Raw genomic sequence first — 12,965 nt, 5'->3', positions numbered from 1 at the left:
TGCTGCAAAAGCCACACACTCCCTACTTTTTCTCTTTACAGACTTGCTCACAAACAATAAAAATGTAGAAGTGATCCCTGTATTCTTCCAAACTGACTTGAAAAACCTACAAGAGCTGGACACAGAATGGCTGAGCAAATCTCAACAATGAAAAAAATGTTAGCTGTTGTTTGTACTGTTATTACTAAAATGTACTGTTCAGTGATAACTTAAGAACAAAAGGATCGGATCAGAGTAAGGACACCAGAGATTAAAAATGCAAAGTAATCTTCAACAGAATTAAAAACTGCAATTAAATAAAGTTGCTCAGTGATATAAATGCTGCCCCTCAGTGATCTCTTGGAAGTGTGCCGAGTTATGGTTCCATTTTTCATTCAAAAACATTGTTAGACACTTACTTAGCTTGCACCAGTTAAAAACTAAATGCAGTGAGTTATAGCATCCACTAGCTGCGGTTCCAAAACCCTGACTGCTTTCAGAATTTTCCTAGAAACTTGTCTGATAGTGTACAAAGACTCTGAAGCACTGAGTACCAGAAATTAGGGGACGACAGTGTCCAGTTGTCACTGAAGTCATCGTTTAGACATCACTTATTCCACATGTTACTCATGTCTCAGACTTATTCTCTATTTTGCAAACTTTTAGAATCCAATCACACAAAAAAAGGCCTCCTTTATTTCTCACCACAGCAGGGTTAAGAGACCTATCCTGGAAGGAAATAAAATCCCTCAATGACACTTCCAAATTTTGGCAATCCCATACACCCAGAGTTAGCAGCTGGACCTCCAGAAATCATACTGGGGAGGACAAACTTCTGTTTTGCTGAACAGGTTCTAGCTCTTCCAAACTTCTCTGAATTCACAAGGACTAGATTTTCCAATAAAAATATTGAGAAAAAGCATAATGTCAGCCACATTCACCTTCTCCAAACACAAACCTTTTTTATTACAGCTGTGAGGAAAAGCTGCATCATCTTCTCCGTTTTAGGCACAGAACAACTGAGAGGCAATAGGAGCACAAAAAGAATATAGAAATATTTACAAATTGCCAATACATTTTCCCATTTCTCAGTGTTAGTAGATGAATCATTACAGCTGACCATTTTCCCATTTTAAAACATAATTTCTTGGGAAAATGGCCTATGTCACACAGATAAAACCTACATAGATACTTTAAATCCACTTAACGATGATGTTTAGCAAGTGAAAATTTGAATGCCAAACAACCTGAATAAATGATGTTTGCATTACTTTTTTCAGGTATTTTATACAAATAGACAAAATTTACAGATGACCCAAATTTTTTCAGGTAGCTCAAGAGTGGAAAAGATTCTGAATAAATCCATAGTGATCTAACAAGGCAGAAAATATGAACAATCAAAGAATATGAACACTGCATATGAGCCACTGCTTATGAACAATCAATAAGCAATTATTAAAGTTAACCCACTTAAGAAGCATATAAAAATATCAACTTGGAAAAAATGAAAAATACTTTAAAGTCAAATCTTATTTTATTTATAAAAAAGATTACCCATTCTCTGTAGAGGGAAAAACAACTGTACCCTGAAATTGTTTCATAAACCAGTGCATCTCCCATTTAGCTATTTTATTCACTTCTCAATTTCCAGTTATTTATGTCAACTATTAGCTGTGGGACTCTGAATTTGTGCTGGCTGATCATAAGTAATCTCTAATATCTGATTCCAGGCAAGGATTAATTCTATAATCATGGCAGTTCTTTCAATACTAATTCATGTCTAGACTTTTTTTTAAGATCAAATCTAGAATCAAATTAATGGCTGTTTTAATTTACTCATTCTGTTCCCTGGCTCCATTTTCTTATTAAAGATGTCAACTACTATTTCAACACTTGTCTGAGAAATGGCAATCTCTTGGGAAAATACACATAAGTCTTTACGTATATCAGGCTGACAAGGCACCAGCAAGATGAAAAGTTGTAAAAAGGCTTCACTGTTCCCAGACTTCTGATACTTCATCAAATATGACAGTAAAAAAATTAAAAAATAACATAATTCAAAAGTATCAGAAAATATCTATGACTTAAAAAAGGAAGAAAGATTTTCAAGTTTTCTACTGAGATGTCAAGAATACAAGCTGCATTTTCAGTGCTGCTGCATGAGCTCTTCAGATGACATTATGCCCACAGTCCCATGTGCTCATCAAAAATCAAATCAACATACTTTGGCAGATGGCGAACACCTAATGCAAAAATATGTTGATCAGTTTTTAAATTTGCAATAAACTATATTCTTCAGTTTAATGCCCGCTCTAAAGAGAAATCTGTGTTTGTTTGGTTGGGGGTTTTTTTAATTTACCTTGAAATCTGCATACAGATCAATGGTTCACAGGACTACTTCCTTAGCAAGGACAGTTCTCAGCATCAGCAGATTTGTGTCAAAGGCTGCCAAGAGATGAAGTCATTGAAGGAATAAATATATATTTATCAGAAAATGAAACAATCTTGCAAACCTCTTTCCATTTAACCACAGAAGTCCAGCTCTCCTGCCTATGATTCAATCACCCATGGGGATTAAGAGCATTACAAGAACAAACACTTTGCCCAAACAAATTATTCTCTTACAAACACAGAAGAGAAAGAACACCAGATGTTCAAAAGAAATTGGGTGTAGATTTAAGAATCAAAAAGGATGATGAATATGGACCATGAAATAGAGCATTGAGCAATGTGATAAGCATCTGTTGAGTAATAAATCCAGTCTTTGTGCAGTTCTCTCTGCAAAGTAAATTTAATGGGAAAGTTTTCAGTCAGAAAATAGTGGCTCTTTTAAGAATGCTATCTTACATGTTAATACAAATAATCACCTATGACCAAATAAAACACTATTTATCTATGAAATAGAAGTCTTGCACTTTTATCAACTGATAAATAAATGACTGCTTTTAAGGATACACATTCCAGACGGGAAGTCAGAAGTGACCTACCCCGTGAGAAAACACAAGCAGAGACAGAACCCTTGAAAAACATGTGCACAGTGCATTTTCATCCCAGGTTTTTCCACTGAGAATTTACAGCATGGGATGAGCATCCTGACACCACTGCAGGGACCTCCGCTCAGGCCCAGAAAGCTTTGTGAATGACAAATGTGACCTTCTCAGCACCTTAGAAGGCATTTATGTCAGTACATTTGCCTTGTACTGAAGTTTTGGATAGGGAAGAATTAAAATCTGATCATCTCACATCTTGAAAAATTGGCAAATCTGCGCTTCCTCCTCAGTTCACCACTTAACTTCTTGTAAGGAAAGCAGAACCATATGGCGTATGCTATTTTAATTGTTTTGCATATTAAATACAGAGTAGTTAATACCTCCCCTTTGTCCCTGTAGGAGACCAGGGGGATGGTTCAGTGGCTCCAAACAACCAGGTGGGAAGTGTGGGGAGAACAGGGCGAGATCTGCATAGGTGGGACATCACTGCTCCACCCCCACCCGCTGAGCCTCAGTCAGCCTCAGTCCACACACAAACAAAGGTGGCCAAACCCAGGGCCTGACACAAAATGGCGGAGTGACCCCACAGACTGACACAAAATGGCGGAGTGACGCCGTGGCCTCACACGAAATGGTGGCGGGACCCCACAGCCTGACACAAAACAGTGGAGTGGCTTTCCCCCACACCCTCACCCAAAATGGCAGATCGATACCCCGACCCCTGCCCTTATCCAACACGTCAGACTGTCCCCCTCACCCAAAATGGCGCCATCTGTCCGTGTGGGCCCCACAGGGACCATCAAAGCACAGCCGTGCCTGGTGAGCCCCAGGGGAGCAGAGCAGAATGAAGGACACGGCCCGTGTGCCAAGGTCTCCCTGCCCTGGATTTAAATACAACTCAGAGCACGCTGGATCCCAGCATTTTCCCAGAAATAACGCACTCATTTTCTACCAAAAGAGACCACCTTGGCTAATGATGAACCATGTTTGCCCTGACAGCCTTTGCAGTAGGATAACACAGTGTAGGACAAGACAGTGTGGCTCCAGCAGGGACAATAGCAATTGCCCCAGCTGACCATCTGGGCTCTACACAGGCCTGTTCAGGGTAGGAGAATTCACTGGAGTCCAAGATGTAAAACTCCCACATGACAAGCAACACAAGTGTTCTTTGAGATTCCCATCCGAGAGAAAGTAACCACCAATAACTTTGGAAAAAATACTTATTTTCCTGGTGTGTGTTTTATCAGCACTGTGGGCTGTGGTTTGAAGCGGGAGCTTATCTGCGTAATTGCTGTGGTCAGCTCTGGGCTTCTGTGGAAGCTGGTTGCTCTGGAAAACTTCAGGTGAACAGCAGAATCCTGCTTTTGTATCTGGCTACCAGCATTTGTGCTTCATTCCATCCCTGTTTGCCTAAATGTGTACAACTCCTTTCTAAAAGCTAAATTTACAGTCTATATTTCCATGCTGCTACTTTAGAATAGCTTTCATCTGCAAATAGCTGTACTCCGAAGTGAGTCTGCAAGCAACATACCTGGGAAGTGCAGGGATTCAGTTCCTCTGTTAGCATTTGAAGTTGCTGCTCAAGTTTTACTAACCCTTTGCTCTGAGCAAACTCTTCCATCTTTACCCTTTATTTTAATGACTGATTAGAATTTCTAACTTAACTTCCAGCACCAGAATGTGTTACTGCTCATCTTTCACCTTCTCACCTTTGGGTGTTCATTCATTATTTAACTTCCTGCTTTCTTACTAATTTTTATCGGTGCTCTGCAGGTGAATCGACCAGTTTTGTTCATCTCTCACTGAACTGCAGATCAGCAGCTGTTGCACTGCTGTAACAGTTGTCATAGGTCAGTACAATACTATTTCATTATTTCTTAGCTTTTGCAAAATATCCACGTCACATGAATGCCTCAGTGTCTGGACATAAAAACCATAATCTCTACAAACACTGAATTACAAATGCAGCATTATTCTAGGTCAGGCCTCACATTTTTTGTATTAATCAGCAACACAGAAACACATGTGCCTGCTACACCCACGGCACAATGGTTCCATCTTCCAATATACCCAAGTGGAAGATACAGCCTGCCCTGTGCAGTGCATGGCAGGAGAAGGGAAGTGTCTTGTTCCCTGCAGGTGTAACAACATTTAAAAATCACCTCCCACAACTCACCCTCATCAGGCTTGGGGAAATTCTTCACAGTACCTGAAATAGATAACCGAGGAATGAAAACCACACTTCGGTACAAACGTTCTGTGATACGACAGCGTAACAGGATACACCATCTTGAAAACAGAGATAGGACTGATTTTCACTCCTACATTATCTCAGAAATTCAGATTCAGACTCTCCCTTTCTCCATCTTGCCTTCACATGCTGCATCTAGCTCAGTCATGGTAACAAGAGCAGAAGTGTGTTTCTAGAAGACGCAATATTTAAACTTACATCCTTCTAGAAATGTTAGAGCTCGGTTACAGGCTTGCTGGCACGAATTACTAACTTGCCGAGCTTCAGAGAATTCTCATACATAAACAGGGTACTGCAAAAAATGGCATTGCCTCCTCCAATAATCAATTGTTTAAATGAAGCAGATCAACATACATTTTACTCTAAAAATATCCTATTATTCTATATGTAGCCACAATATTATACAGCATTTCTGGGGGGGAGATGGGGGTGTGGAATTAAATCCATAACAAAACACAAAATCATCTGAGATATTGCTGCAACAGTGAAGAGGACATGTACTTTATTGAGCTTGAAGTAATTATCTCCAGAGGGTTAGGAATGGTTGTTCAGTGCTGTATCTGTCGTATTAGCCCAGTAACACTTCCCCCCTTTATTCCTACTCCAGTGTTACCAAGGGAGTGATTGTAGAGCCTTTGGTATCAATTTGCTGTCACAAATTAGCAAAGTGAGCAAGTGAATTCCCTTTGCTCATCCACACTGCAACAACGAAGTCTAAAGAACAGAAATTTGTCTAAAACATGACTTACCTGAATTATTACAGAAGATAAAAATACTCAGCCAAATATCCTGAAACGCCATAGCACCTGGAAGCAGGTGGAGATCCAGCCCATAGCAGACTCACAGTTACCTGTAGAACTCTTGTACAACCAAAGCACAACAAAGCACATCCCTCTTGAAGGAAAATGTGCAATTTTGAGTAAAAGCTGCTCTTTGAGAATGGCACAGAGAAGATAAAACTGCAGTGAACATTTAGATTTGAGTGCAAACTCTCTCAGGTTTTTTTTCCCTTTCCTTCCAAGAACCATTTCAGATCCAGCTTTAGATATCTTTATGCCTTTTGAGGGCACTTTCAAGCAAAATAACTGTTTCAATTTTAATTCATTTTACAAAGCGCTTTACTAGTGAAAGGAGGAAAATGCTGGTCAATGAATACTTGATCTCTCTACATTTCCAGGAAACACTGAATTAAGTCTCAAAAAGCTAATGAAATCTTGCTTGAGGGATATTGCCCTTTATGAGGGTCACATGAATGCCCCATTTCTTTCTGGTATTTATTAATGTGATTTGAGCAGAATTAATTAATTTTTTTTTCAAAAATTAAGAGAGCACAAACACCACACTGCTTGCGAATATATTTCCTGTAATTCTTGCTGGACCCCAAGGTGTAAATCTTGCACAGAAATGGCAAATTGTTTGTGTGGCAGATGCTGAGTCCAGCTTCAGTGTACAGCCCCCCATGGGAGCTGAAGCTGCCTAATGCTGAATACCATGAGATTTAGAAATTCAGTGTGTCATAAGGGAGCCCCTGAAGGGGTGAAATGCGGGAGACAGATTTAATGATTTGCTTGTGTTAATTCAGCATGTGCGAAAAGATAAAGGTTGGTTCATTCTGGTCTTTTAAAGAAAAAGGCTTCTTACATCATTTTTAGAGTGAAATCAGATTCTTTTCGCACAAGAACCTAAAAACTGTACTTCTATTTATGTATCTTAGCATAATTATACAATTTAAAATGTCAGGTGCTGTTAATGTTAATTCTCAAATCATACATGCAGACACACGGTGGAGTTCTCCAAGGGCAGCTCAGGGCAGGCACGGTCCACACCCATTACTGCTTTTCTCCCTTAAACAAGAGTTCCACCATATTTCTATTGTTAAACTTTTGTGTAAATCAAATGCAGGAAAGCGAGAGTCTTTGTTTACAAGAACAGAGGAACAAAAATAACTACTGGTAACTTTTCGGGCTGGAGCTCTGAATGCTCATTTATAGTACTCATGAACCGAAGAATTATTTTATTAAATATTAATATTCATAAGAGTGGGACTAAACATCAAATTCTTCCTACTGACTATTGCCTTCATCTAGAAGATTAATTAAATTAGGTTCTATAAGGGCAGTGATTTTTTTCAGAAGTCATTTGTAAAGGAATGGTCTCGTTATCCAAATGTTATCTTTGGGCAATAAATTCAGCAACGTTACTGTAGGCGATACTACTCATATTAAATTAATGGATTGGAGAGCCTGATACTTCTTAACGAGCTTAATACACAGGGAGATTATTAAGTCAAGATTTTTGTTTAATATTAAAATATGCTGACTTCTCCTGGAAAAAGAAGATGGTAAATTCTGTGAACAAGAAAAAAAGTACAGATTCCCTGCACTATGTTCCACAATGAGAAAAAGGCTAAGTAATGTTTCATGGAAAAATACCAATTTTTAAAATGAGATACTTCATCATGATTTGAGCAAGTTCCTGGGCAGGACTCAAATGCCCTCAGGCTGATGGAGGAATTGAGCCCAAGTTTCATATTTCTTAAACAAGCTGGCCTTAACAGTGCAGTGGCACTGCCATCCTATTTGAGTTTGTTAAGCAAAAACTTAAGTTTATGTGATTTAAAAAATGAGTGTTCTTAACCATGCAGCAAATATTTAATTTTTTTTTTACTTTATTTGTGCTTTTATCAAATCCTTCATCAGAAGCATGTTTAAAACACTTTCTCAAATGAACCTTTTCCATAAAGTTTTTCTTTACTTGAAATGTGACTTTTTGCATTTTCATCCTAAATACTTATCCAGTTTTTGCTACCCTTTTCTCCCTCTTCTCCTCTAGTTACTTGTTCATCCCTGCTCAGGACAGGGCAACTGTCAGGGTCCAGGAACCAAACTTCAGATAAACTCAATGCCCAAATTATTAGGTGATAAACTTCAGAAAAGCTTCATTTCATCCTTAGACAAATTGTGAAACTTTTAATGCCTCCAAAAATAAAGATTACCTGGGAAAATAATTTCTTGTCCTCTTTTGCTGTACATGCGGGGATGAAATTTTCCTGTAAAGTAAGGAAATCACTTGCACACAGCAAGGCTGACAAATTTAAATGCCTACCAAATGTTGTTTTTCTGTCACCTTGAATTCCTGCAGCTCCAGTAGTTATTCCTTCACCCTGCAAAGATCAAACAAGTTGATCTGCTCAGACCTTAGCAGAGACTCATGTAGCATTTAATCCTTGTGTTAGTATACGTGGAAACACAATCCATAACATGCTCCTTTCCAAGATTAAACAGTTTCCCAGGTCGTTAAGCAACCCAGATACACAAGTCTGAACCCAGAAACTGCCTCCAGCTTATGGTCCTACTCCAGTACACACCCAAGGAACATGGAATGGTTTTTCTTCTCACACCACAACTCCATCTGAGCAACAATCTGGGTCAGCAGGCAAAGGGCTGAATACAAAACAGCTCTTTTTTTTTAAATACAAAAAATATTTCTGAGTTAGGCCCAGCTGTGACTGTTCTCAATGGTTAGTCTTCTAAAATTTTCCTAATACTAATTCTTTATCTAGAATTTTTATGGTGTGCAATGATATAAGAAAACCCAAATTAAAAATAGTGCTAAAATATATATAGATGTATCAGCAATTACTTCTATTTTAATAGCAGCTTCCACTATTTATCATTCTCCCAGGCAGCACTGATTTTTCAGCACTGTGTACAAATCAACCTTTCTTAATGCTTTTTTTAATCATGCTGGTATCAAAGATTACAATACGAAACTACTTTCTTTGAGGCATTACATATTCATTTTGGTTAGTGGGGAAAGAGATGGAGAGCTAAAGCTAAAATCCTACTTAATTCTTGGAAACGTCAGCATTTGTATTCATTTCTCTGACATTATGATGTACCGTTTGTAGTTGAAATAAATTATTTTTTCGAATTATTATCTCAGTGCTTGCAGAACAGCATATTGAAATATACATTGGTTATATTTTGTTTGCTAATGTATCCTAACATATGCCTACCTAATTAAAATAAAGCTTTATATATCTAACCATGAAGATATTGGAAACATTTATAAATTCTCAAAATCTGCCTATACAGGGAAAAGATATTCCACTTTTGTTTAATATTCTTCCAGTCGCCTGATGTGAGTTAAATGCTCAAACTTTGTGTGAACCGAATTCTAGGCTTAAGTGCTCCTTTAAAGTCAAATTGACACAGCTAAATTTATAGATATAAATATACTATATTTTTCCTGTGAGAATTTCTGTCAGACTAGTGTTGTGTTCTATTATGGATAATTAAAGTGGCTCTAAAATATCATTTTTATTAAGGGAAAAGTTAATTTACTGTGAATTTTTAACTAAGGGTCGCTTTCAATATTACTTATATAAATATGCTAATGGACTGAAAACTAATTTCTGTTAAAAAAAAAAAAAAAAGGAAAACATATCTTCATCTTGCTAGAATTCAAAGTCTAATTAAAAAACTACAAACCCAAGACAATAAGCCAAGATCCAAGATTCGTAGTGGAACCATGAAATTTGACAGCTGGAAAGTTTTGACGTGTTGGCTTTTTTAATATAGCTTTTTCTTTTTTTTTTAAGAGTTCCATTTCAGAGTTTCTCATCTTTCTAAGTATTAACAAAATCTAGGTGCTGACTGTGCAGAACCAGGCTTGGCAAGCTACACAACGGCATGTGTCATTACCTGACCAAATTTAAACATCATTACTTACCAAAACAGCTGTAATATTCCATATAGGTTTACTGTGCAATTCTTATTCTGCTAAATTAAAAATGGTACAGCCCCTGTCAGCCACGTGGAAAGGCACTGCTTGAGTTCCCTGGATTCTGTGCAGAGCACAGCTGCCCAAGTCATGTGGAAAGCCCAGCAGATTTCCAACAGGCTCCAGAGAACCTGGAAGTTGGCAGTTATTGAGTGGTACTGCTGATAAGTGGAAAAGCAGTCTGATTAGCACTTGATATGACATCACTCCCAGCATCCTATCAATTACCATTCCTGTCACTGGCTCTTGCATATATTTATTTTGACACACTGCATATGGAATACGAACAATCTCCTTTTTACCCCCCTTAAAACCCAGTAAGGAGACTTTGGTGATCTGGAACAACCAAAAGGCTCCCAACTGCTTTTTCCTGCAACCTAACGAGGCCTGATAAACTTCCATTAAAATATATTTTATGCTAAAACCCAAACCATTCTCTACTACTGCTTGACAATGTTCTCATCAACGTGACATTTATTTGTATTTTGGAGGAATAATTACCAAGCAACGGTGTTAGATTGAAACAAAGCATGAGGTAAAAATGACTGCCTGTCCCATTTTCCTCTCTCACTGCTGAGGGAAGCAATTGCCCAGGCCTGTGGCACACTGGCACTTCTCCGCACATTGCAAGATCCTACTTCCCTTTTTTAGAGGAAAATTAGAACCCAGAGCTAAAGCTTCTAAATTTTTTGGAAGATACCATATTCATGAGGAGAATTTGATCATGATTTTAAATATGATCCATAAAAGCCAGTGATTTCATACAATCACACCCTGGAAACATTATCAATTCGATTTATGGGTTGCCTTATGGCTCCATTCTGGATATGTTCATAGAAGGACATAGGATACCTACCTCCTAAATAAGGAAATAAAAATAGCACTTCCAGCTAAGTTCAGTGTTGTTGCCAGAGGTAGGCAGGGCAGGAATACTTCAATAGCAGAGAGGGGGACAGAGCTGGAACATGTGAGTCAGCCATAATTTTTATTTTATTTTTTGAAATTAAGAAACAGTACCATTGTCTTTAACAGTACCAGGTCTGAACGAAGCAGATTTAATAATTATTAGGTCAATTTAGTTTGGACAATTGCCAGTGCCTAGGAGAACTAAACCCTGGAAGAAGCACCTAAAGTCTATCTTATCTCACAGAGATTCTGCTTTTTGAGTAATGAGAGGCTCTAGGATGATTTCTAGGAGTTTAATAGCTTTCCAGAGAAAGTCTCATGGATATGACAGATCTGCCATGGTTCCTCCGTTCATCCATCTTAGTGAAAAGCTAGAGAGGTTCCTAAACTGATAGGTGCTAAATTAGGTTGTTCTGCATTTTCCTGAATCTCTTAACATGGGATTTGATGCTGAGGTTGAATAATTTTTAAGACCATATGGAATCACTCAATTTACACCTGCCACAAACCTTGACACCTGAACTGTTTTCCCTAACAAGCAAGTATTTGTGAGCCAGCGCAATCCCATCCTTCTTCTGAAGTTAATGAAAATAGAATGACAGAAAACCACTTAAAAAAGGTTGTGCTCAACTGTTTTCTATTGGCTTGGGAAAGTGTAAAACAAAATTATCACTCGTATACAAGCTTAGTGCAAGAAACAGTAAATAAACTCCACTCCTGTCTGTTGCTCTGGGCTTGTTTAATACCACAAGGATAATTACAGAAATGGACTGGGTGCCTTCAGTAAGAGGGTTTATAGTTCTCTTCCAAATACACAAACATTGTCACAACCTCTTGCGAGAGAGAATTCTGTGTTTCTTCGTAATATATGTGCATGTATTTCTCCAATCTTGACTACAATCATATGTTGTATTTTCCAGAGTCCATGTGGTAATACATATTAGGGAATTTTTGCATAGTTGAAATGAATAAAAGATGTGAAGGCAAATTAATGTCATATCTCACCAAAACAACGAAAAACAAAACTATAAAGTGAACAGCAGGAACTCTGCTGTAAATGGGTAGTGATAAATCACATTAAAAAAACTTGTAAATTGCTGAGATGACATGTTGAACATTTCCTGAAGATCTCAGCAGACAAAACCAGAACTCAAGTACAAAATTAATTTTCCTGTCACCTTCCCCAGTATCCTTAGGTCTCTTTAACCCTTCCCTAATTGCTGGCTTCTGATCCTATCCCCTGCAGTGGCAGTACAACAGAGAGAGGCTGATGCCTGTGGTGACCAGTGATAAATGTGATATATTTGAATGAATCTCACAGGGTGACAGATCAGACAAAATGACAGAATGCTGAATGCACTGAATAGTTCTTTCCAGATCAAGATAAAAAGAGAGAGAAGCCCAAAGTTTTAGCCTCAGCAGGATCATTAGCCTTTCCATCTTGATGCCACAAGGGCACTAAGAATTATTCAGGATGAGCAAAGATGGTAAAAATTAAAAAGATTTTATGCACATGCTGCTTTGCAGAAAAAAAAAGAATTAATTTTAATTAATTCTTCAAAAGGGAATATTCATTTAAATTCTGATTTTGGTTTAAATAAATTATTTCTTCTGCAAAAAACCTTAAAAAGTACTCATTCTATCAGAATTTCTCAAGTGTCTTAGCCTTTAGAAGGAGAGAAGCCTAAAATTTAAAACCTCAAGTCCTAGATAATTTCTTGAGTAAATAATAACCTCAAGTCAATAGAAAGTGCTGGATGTACATGGCTCTGTCCAAGCTAAAACTGAACACTTAAATGCTTAAACACAGGCAAAAGAGCAAAATTTGGAGTTCTAATTCTGGCAGTTGAGTCTAATTTTTAAATTTTTGGCTTATTTTCATTTTGCTTTAAAAGACTGATGGATCTTCAGGGCATCTGCTAGATTTATTAAATAATTAGATGGTAATACATACAAACATACATACATACTTTTTTAAACCAGTGGCTCCTTATTACTTCTGGTTCTTCAGCAAGATCATGTTACTGCTGTTCTGGGTTCCTGTTTTCCCTCTC

The 12,965-nt window shown here is 37.8% G+C and overlaps 1 long non-coding RNA gene across 18 annotated transcripts in view; it reads right to left on the bottom strand.

Moving 5' to 3' along the window:
• LOC108445845 overlaps nt 1–12,965 on the bottom strand; it is a 100,457-nt gene extending 87,492 nt beyond the window's left edge. For all 18 annotated transcript variants that reach the window (XR_001860871.1, XR_001860859.1, XR_001860863.1 and 15 more), the window contains exons 1-3: nt 12,882–12,965; nt 5,146–8,383; nt 2,339–2,424 (exon numbers count right to left, since the gene is read on the bottom strand). This is a non-coding gene — a long non-coding RNA (uncharacterized LOC108445845). The remainder of the gene's footprint in view (nt 1–2,338; nt 2,425–5,145; nt 8,384–12,881) is intronic.

This window comes from Corvus brachyrhynchos, unplaced genomic scaffold (assembly GCF_000691975.1).
Source record: "Corvus brachyrhynchos isolate BGI_N302 unplaced genomic scaffold, ASM69197v1 scaffold1333, whole genome shotgun sequence".
Lineage (NCBI taxonomy): Eukaryota > Metazoa > Chordata > Aves > Passeriformes > Corvidae > Corvus > Corvus brachyrhynchos.
The sequence above is the reverse complement of the archived record's forward strand: the minus strand, read 5'-3'. Positions and strand labels throughout refer to the sequence as shown.